General features: G+C 38.5%; 1 pseudogene; it reads right to left on the bottom strand.

Annotated features, from left to right (window-relative positions):
• The window catches only part of LOC132066532 (uncharacterized), a 17,425-nt pseudogene extending 9,016 nt beyond the window's left edge, over nucleotides 1–8,409 (bottom strand).
• Nucleotides 8,410–9,360: the final 951 nt, after the last annotated feature.

The following is a 9,360-nucleotide window of genomic DNA, read 5'->3' as shown; positions in this document are numbered from 1 at the left end:
GTATTAGACATTGAATCTCATAGACAGATATGTGTAGCTAGAAGTCCCGTATCGTCATCAGTTCATATTGTTGTATTATATTTTGGTATCCTTGTTGGCCTATGTTTACGGACATAGTTACTGATGGTTATATAGTGATATGTCTTTATCTTGTGATATATGCCCCTACAGATTATGGTAATCATAAGCTGTCTTTGTGGTCCACCTAGAAATGATTATGAGATGTATGTTAAGAGGTGCTCGGTGGGTTAGCTCCGGGTGCCCGTCATGGCCCTCTGGTTGGGTTGTGACACGTCAGTACGAATAAGGTACTGAGTATGTAAAGCATGAATAGTAACATGGTAAAAGCATGAAGGATAGCGTAAGATAAAAGAACCGTTTATACCTCATGATACCTTTTAAGTCATTCGTCATCTCTACTTAACCTTTTCTAGAAGAAACATTTCGTATATCCACATACATACCTATACAATATCGGTAACCGGCCATAGTAAGGCTCGATAATATAGGTACCCGGCCATAATAGGACTCTGTAATATGGTACCCGGCCATAATAGGACTCAACAATATCGGTACCCGGCCATAATAGGACTCGATAATATCGGTACCCAGCCATAATAGGACTCGGTAACGTCCGTACCCAACTGCAATGGCGCGTACGCAGTATATCTCGTACCCGGCATCATTGGCTCGGTGTCACACATGACTATATATATACATATATAAGAGTACATAAATAAAAGCGCATCATCATCAACATTATCATTATCACTATATCTTTCCTTAGAGGATCAACTTTCGTAGGATGAGATCAATAGTGCCATGAGAGTATCAAGAACGATGAACTTAGATAGCATTAGAAATGAAATTATCATCGTCGCTATATCTCACCTTGAAGGAACAACTATGATAAGGTGAGATTAAATATAATGAATAAAATTAAGAAAATCATGAAATAAGCTCAATAATCTCATAATAGCATTAAATCCATAAGCTTTGGAATCTCTAGAATGGGATCATCACCATCATCATTATCATCATAGAACACATCTATTTTTGGCATCATAAGAACTTTGAGAATCATCAACTTCTAGCTTTTTGGGAATAAGGATGTTATGGAAAGCATGTGTGGGTTCATAAGAAAAGAATCATGCCTTTAGAAAGAAAGGGTTTATCCTTAACATACCTTTTCAGTCGCCTTAACTTTAACGACTTAACGCTTATCCTCCCAAGCTCGTAAATCTACATTCAAGAGAATTCATACTATTGTTAGGCTTATCGTCACATGCTTGTCTTAAGCCTTCAAACTAAATTCTTTTAGAAACTGCTGAAATTCGAGCAGCAGCTCTCCTGTTTATATCCCTAACCCGAAATCACAATACCAACAAAACAACAACAATAGCAACACCAATATCCATAACATCATCATCAACACCAATATACTCAATAAAACATCCCACACGATGTTTTCCCAATTTCTCAACCAATCACTAGACTTTACGAAGCTTTAACAACTAAATTTCCATAATACAATTCATAATATCAATAATAGAGAGTATCCTTACCTCAATCAAGGTTGGAAAAACTTGCAATCTTATTTATATTCGGTGGCCTCCTTTGATTCATCGAGATTTGTTGTTTAGAACAAGAACTACAAGACCTTATACGCTTCCCGAGCCTAAATCCTGGGGTTTCACTTGATTTGGGATAAAAAAAATTATGGAGGAAGTTAAGAGAATGTTCTAGGGGGTTAGGGAAGGTTTGGGGAGGTGGTTGAATGAAAATAAGGGATATATCCCCTTTTTATATTGTTCTAGGGTCGGTATGCACCGACCTAGAACTTTCTGTGCACTGTAGCTGCGCGTGTAGGATTGGGTTGTATGTTGATGCATTGTGATACTTCAGGTGTTGGATTGGGCTGTGTGTTGATGCAGCACGGTAAGGTTGTCGCTTATGCTTCTAGACAGTTGAAGAAGCACGAGAAAAATTATCCAACCCATGATCTTGAGCTAGCGGCAGTGATTCATGCTTTGAAAATATTGAGGCACTACTTATACGGTGTCCATGTTGATATCTATACTGATCATAAGAGCCTCCAATACATCTTTAAGCAAAAGGACTTGAACTTACATGTTACACCTCAGAAATTCCGAATTTGTTGCCTTGTGTATAGGCTAATGTGAGCTAAAGGTGATTATGAAATCCTTACAAGATTAAGTGAAGTATTAGATAGCTTAAAGTATATACTATAAGATTTTGAAGTCATTTGATTATGCGAAATTTAGTTTATTGAAGGAAGTGAAATGTAAGTCGTGTTCGGAAATGTTTTCGCTATGATTGAGCTAATATTTATTTGGTAATGTCTTGAGGGGATGCTATAGGGCCTATTGTATGGTTAATGAAGTGTTATATAAGTGCCAAGAAGGTTCCACGAGGATTGAAAGTCAAACGAATCAACGAGAGAAAGTTTCGCATAACTGTGAGTTAAACGGCCACTTATACGGTCCGTATAACTTTATACGACCGTATAAGGGGGGTTCGTATAACATGACCTTTATAGAAAGGGACTTTTTCTTGGTGGTGTTATACGGTCCACTTATACGGACCGTATAAGTGGTCCGTATAAGTCCATCGGGCAGATTTTTATTTTTTGTATAAATAGATGGCCCTTGTTCTTTTATTTCATTTTTCATATTTCCACAAGTCTTGAGAGCTCCAAACCCTTCTCCAAGCATATTCCACTCCAACCCAAGAGAAAACAAAGATTAAATAGCAAGAATCAAAGTGTTCATGTGTTAGAAGGCTTCCTAGGGTTAGTAGACTACAAGAGATTCTTGGGTATTGAAGCTAGGGTTTTCACATAAGTTGATAGCTGCTCCAAAGCTCATTCCCATTAGATAAAAGGTTAGTTTTCATGCTTATTTCATATTATCATGAATGCTTGATTGTTGCACAACTTGGGTAGAAGAAGAAAGCAGAAAATAAGGGCAAAATGTAACTTTCATGATGTTTTTGAGTAGTAAGCTAACTTGAGTCATGATTCTTAGTAGGATATGAGTATAATATTGTTATGGAAGGAAGTAATAGTAATAAGGAAGCATTGTATGAAAATGTGCTAAGGTTGGGTGTGAATTTGTTAGTATGAGTTGAACATGAGGATGAATTTTGAAGACTTAATGGAGTGTGATTACTTGATTATGATATTGTGGATGTTATTGTGGTTGTTGGGAGTTGTTTTGTAATACGGTGGAAGTTGACGAAATAGGGGAAATGTGCCCAATTTTCATTAGATCATGAATTATTCTAGTTTGAATTTAAGAGTATCATTAAGGCTTAACTATGGTGTGAATCCTTCTAAATGTAGATTGTTCAAGCTTCGACGGTGAACGTTAAGTAGTTAAGAAGACAAAAAGGCATGTAAGGCTAACCCTTCTTTCATTAAGGCATGATTCCTTTGCTATATATCCTCTCATGAGTTCCATAATGTCTTCCAAATGACTCTATCTCTAAAGTTACTAAAGCTCATGATCCTCGATACTTTCACGATGCTATTACCTCTCTCATATGATAGCTGATCCTCTAAGGATAGATGTAACGAAAGCGATGATGGTAATGATGTTGATGATACTTATGGAATCTTATGTATATGTGTCTAAGTATGTATGACTATTATGTAATACCGAGCTTATATGGCCGGGTATGGTACTTATCACGCGCGCGCCTCGTGCCGGGTATGATACTAAGTACGTATAACCCCCGAGCCTTGGTAGGCTTCGCCGGTATGTATAACACCAAGCTCGACACACGGCGCGCGCCGTCATGGTCGGAGTTGCGGTATGATATAAATGAATATATGTATATATACATGAGTAAGCATTAGAAATGGAAGGTCCCTATGAAAGACAAGTAAATATAATGATGGCCACTAGAGGTACAAATAGTTCTATTACCTCCTAATTCTTCTATCTTATGCTATTTCTTATGATCCTACTATGATGTGGATTATGCTTTACATACTCAGTACATTATTCGTACAGACGTCCTTTTATTTGTGGATCTTTGCGTCGTGCCCTTGGGGGATGAATGAACGGGAAGGTAGACTTGACCCATAGGCTTTGCTTGTTCTGCGAAAGGTATGGGTCAGAGGAGCTCCATTTCATTCGGAGCTACGGTGTTGGTATTATTCCTTTGTGTACATACATATGGGCATGGCGGGGTCCTGTCCCGTCTATATGATGTTACCTACTCTTCTTAGAGGCTCGTAGATAGTTGTGTATGGTTAGAGGTCTCTTAGCCTTGTCGGCTTATATTTTGTATATCATATTGTTAGCCTCGTCGGCTTGTGTATACGTGTCACGACCCGACTAGAGCTATACGGGTACCCGGGGCTAACCACCGAGCACCACTCATTCTATTACTCATCCTGCACTCATTCATACTTCTTATGCTCATAATCATAGAAAACTATTTTCATTTGGAACATATTCACTTTATATACATGAGCCCTTCGGCTATCAAAATAATATATATATATATATATATATATATATATACATATATATATATATATATATATATATATTTCTTATACTGAGATACTTGTGAGACCATACTACCCACAACTACGCATCTACGAGCCTCTACTAGAAGTACTAGACATAGGGACGGGACAGGACCCCGTCATGCCCAAAACATACATATACATATATATAAAAGAATAATCAATGGCACCTCCGGAAAATGGAGTGCTCTCAAATCAGCTAATAGCTCCTACGAGTCCGGATCACCTCCCTGTCTACTGTGGGCATGAACACGGCGTCCAAAGAAAACGGACGTCGGTACGAACATTGTACGAGTATGTAAGGCATAAACAATAATAATGCATCAATGAAATAGGAGGCATCAAATGAGGAGCAATATAACGTGTCTTTTAACTGATCAATTATAAAAGAAATAATGCATGTCTTTGGCTTACTTTCATAATCATCATCATATCATGTATGCATATATGTATAATCTATATATATGTACGACCATATAGGTACGGTGTGATAATCATTAGCATTAGCTGCGTCCGGCCTCCCGCGTCCGGGTACCATCTCATGCCGCCCACTAGTGGTGTACGCCCATGCCATCCGGCATGGTGTATCGCCCGCCTTGCCCGCCTTATAGCAGTGTACATGCATCATCATATATATCATATAATCGGTGTAATATCATTATCATATACTCATCATAATATACTCATCATATTATACTCATTATAATGCATGCATGGAACTCAAGGACAACTATACTTTATCGGGGTGACATAAGGTCGTGAACCGCCGATTCCATTATGGAGCATTTGTAAGCATTCTGCCTCACCTTGAAGGAATTAGCATATAAGGTGAGTGTATATAATAAACAATATCAATGGATTATAGATAGCATCATATCATGGACTCTAGAATCTTTAGACTTAAGCTTATCATCATCATTATCGTGCTCATAATGTATCTCTTATCTCATATGGCTATTCATGAACATAGGCTCTTAGTTTCCGGAGTGTAGGAAGTTCTTGAAGAAGGAGGAAAATCATGCCATAAGATTCATGCCTTAGAAAGAAAGGACTAGCCTCACATACCTTTTCCTTTAGCTATTCTATCACTTGATCGTTCTCCTTTAATGCTCACGTCTTTACCTTCAAGAGGGTTCGTATCGACATTAGCTAAACAATTATAAGAACGTGCTTACTTGGGAAGCATTTCCTTTGTTTATACGACTTTCCTCATGTTACATATCAACTCCCAAATATCCATAACAACATTCATAATATCATAAGCAAGAATCATCATTTATTTACATTGTCCACATTTCACAATTACACTTTAATTCTCCATAATCATGATCATAGTTCACTATTACGTTCTTTCACATATAATGCTTATTCCATGTTCTAGATGTCATTCATAACCTACTTACAATCACAACATATCAATATTCATGATTCATTCCAAGCTATGGCTCAACAATGACACTATTCTCCATTTATGACCCATTTTCTATATTCTTCTACAATCCAAGTGTTTCAACTTTCCAACACCTCAAATAACATGGAAATATCATAAAACTTACCTTAGATATTGTAGGAACAAGCCTTGAGTGGCAATACTCTTCTTGCACCAAAACCCTAATTCACTTCTCTTGAAATTTCTTGGCTTGAATGAACTTTGATGTGTTTCACACTCTTGATTTTTGTTGGTTTGATGAAGTTGATCTTTGATTTCCTTTGTTTTCTTGTAGATGAAGTATGTGGAACCTTCTAGAGGTCTTGAGAGAGATGAAGAAATGTGAAATGAAATTAATGAAGAGAGGAACATGTATTTATATTTGCAACTTAATCAGTCCGTCGGGACTTCCACGGATACTTATACGGTCCGTGGAACATTAGGCGGCCCGTATAAGTGGTCGTGGTTCACCACCAAGTAGTCATCATCTCTGCTGGGTGTTATACGGACCCTTATACGGACCGTATAATGTTATACGGACCGTATAAGTCGGTCGTATAACCCCTTTCCCCTGAAATGATCTCCGTCGCTCGTTTGATCTCCAATCCTTATGGAACTTTCTTAACACTTGTTTAACACCTCAATACCAATCTAAGGGATGTTATAACTCTTCTCCAAAATGTCATTAAGTCATCATTAATTCGATACTCGTAAATCTTGCCCGACACACAACATATAACTTACTTTCCTTAACAACTTTCTTCCCTTATCTTAAATGTCTTTGAAATCTCGTTTAGAATCATCAAATGCTATTTCTTACTTATCAAAACATCGTATACGTCATGCCCTTCGTTAGTCTATTCACTATACGCTAACGGGAAATTTTTTGGGTGTAACATTCTTCCCCCCTTTTGGAACATTCGTCCTCGAATGTTAAGTTATCGGGGATTCTATAAAAATTTCGCCGAGTTTCCCTATAATATGGCACTACCATCCTATCACAACAACCCATAATAACATTGCCTCATAGGGCCACAACACAATAGCAATATAAATTGGCCACACACGACCCATATGCATAAAAAGAAAACATACATACCTCATAATCTCGATGTCTCATCATGGATCTCTTCCGGGGGCTGAAACAAATGCGGATATGTGGACTTCATCTTCTCTTCCGCCTCCCAAGTCATCTCTTCTCGATTGTTATTTCGCCACAAGACTTTAACTGAGGCCACTTCCTTGTTTCGAAGTCTTCGTACTTGCCTGTCTAATATGGCAATGGGCACTTCTTCATAAACTAGCTTTTCTGTCACTTGAACATCATCTATTGGAACAATCTTCGTAGGATCTCCAACACACTTGCGGAGCATTGAGACATGGAAAAAATGGATGGACTAATTCAAGTTCTAAAGGCAAGTCAAGTCCAATTCATAAGCTACTTGACCCACCTTGCGGATAATCTTATAGGGTCCATGTATCGAGGACTTAACTTTCCTTTCTTACCAAATCTCATCACCCCTTTCATTGGCGACACCTTCAAAAATACCCAATCATCAACTTGAAATTCTAAATCTCGCCGGCGGTTGTCCGCATAAGATTTTTGGCGACTTTGGGCGTTAACAATCGATCTCGGATCACCTTGACTTTTTCCATTGCTTGTTGAATCAACTCAGGGCCTATTAGTTGTACTTCTCCTATTTCAAACCATCCAATTGGAGACCTGCACTTCCTTCCATATAAAGCTTCATACGGAGCCATTTGAATACTAGAATGGTAGCTATTGTTGTATGCAAACTCAATAAGGGGTAAGTGGTCATCCCAACTACCACCGAAATCTAGAACACATGCTCTTAGCATATCCTCCAAGGTTTGAATGGTACGTTCGGCTTGCCCATCAGTTTGCGGATGAAATGTCGTGCTAAGCTTTACTTGAGTACCTAAACCTTCTTGGAAAGATTTCCAAAACTTAGCTGTAAATTGTGCTCCTCTAAAGTCGTGATAATGGATATCGGAATACCATGAAGCCTCACAATCTCCTTGAGATACAACCTTGCATAATCTTCTCGCTTGAGTATGTGGTTCTGACTGGAAGAAAATGAGCTGCTTTCGTGAGTCTGTCCACGATCACCCATATGGAATCATACTTGCCTCGGGAATGGGGTAATCCCACAATAAAATCCATATTGATCACTTCCCATTTCCAAGTAGGAATTTCCATTGCTTGCAATAATCCTCATGGCTTTTGATGTTCGATCTTCACTTGCTGGCAATTTGGACATTGGGCTACAAATTCTTCTATGTCTCTCTTCATGCCATCCCACCAATATATCAACTTGAGATCATGATACATCTTTGTCGTTCCTGGATGAATAGAATACCGAGAATAATGAGCTTCTTCTAGAATTCGACGACGCAATTCTGCAACATTCGGAACACATAGCCTACCTCGGTATCTAAGAATTCCATCTATAGAAACTTCAAATGGAGACTTATCTTGTTCATGAAATGTGTCTCTATAATGATTCAACTGAGGATCTTCATATTGCCACTCTTTTACTTCTATGTTCAAGGACGAAACTGTGGGGTTATTAACACGAACTCCTGCATCACCTGAATCAATTAGACGTACTCCAAGATTAGCTAGTTGGTGGAGCTCATGAATCAATTCTTTCTTCTCCGGGGGAACTTCACATAGGCTGCCCATTGATCGGCGGCTAAGCGCATCAGCTACTACATTTGCCTTTCCGGGGTGGTATAAAATATTCACATCATAATCTTTCAATAATTCTAACCACCGCCTTTGCCGCAGATTCAACTCCTTCTGTTTGAAAATGTATTGAAGACTCTTGTGATCTATATAGATATCAACATGCACACCATACAAGTAATGTCTCCACATCTTTAATGCATGAATAACTACAGCCAATTCGAGATCATGAGTTGGGTAGTTCTTTTCATGTTTCCGCAATTGCCTCGAAGCATACGCAATGACCTTACCGTGCTGTATTAACACACATCCTAACCCAACACCGGAAGCATCACAATATACAACATAACCATCTAGCCCTTCTGGAAGTGTTAAGACTGGAGTTGAGGTTAATCTATCCTTCAACTCTTGGAAGCTACGCTCACAAGCATCATTCCACTGAAATTTAGCTGACTTACGGGTTAGCTTCGTCAATGGGGCTGAAATAGATGAAAATCCCTCTACGAACCTTCTATAATAACACTACGCCAATCCCGAAAAACTACGGACTTCTGTAGGCGTCGTAGGCCTTGGCCAAGTCTTCACAGCTTCAATTTTCTGAGTATCCACTCTAATGCCATCATCTGAAATAACATGACCCAAGAATGTCATAGAATTCAA

Source organism: Lycium ferocissimum, chromosome 8, assembly GCF_029784015.1.
Source record: "Lycium ferocissimum isolate CSIRO_LF1 chromosome 8, AGI_CSIRO_Lferr_CH_V1, whole genome shotgun sequence".
In the NCBI taxonomy this organism is placed as follows: Eukaryota; Viridiplantae; Streptophyta; class Magnoliopsida; order Solanales; family Solanaceae; genus Lycium; species Lycium ferocissimum.
Note: the sequence above shows the minus strand (reverse complement) of the source record. Positions and strands in the feature narration are given on the sequence as shown.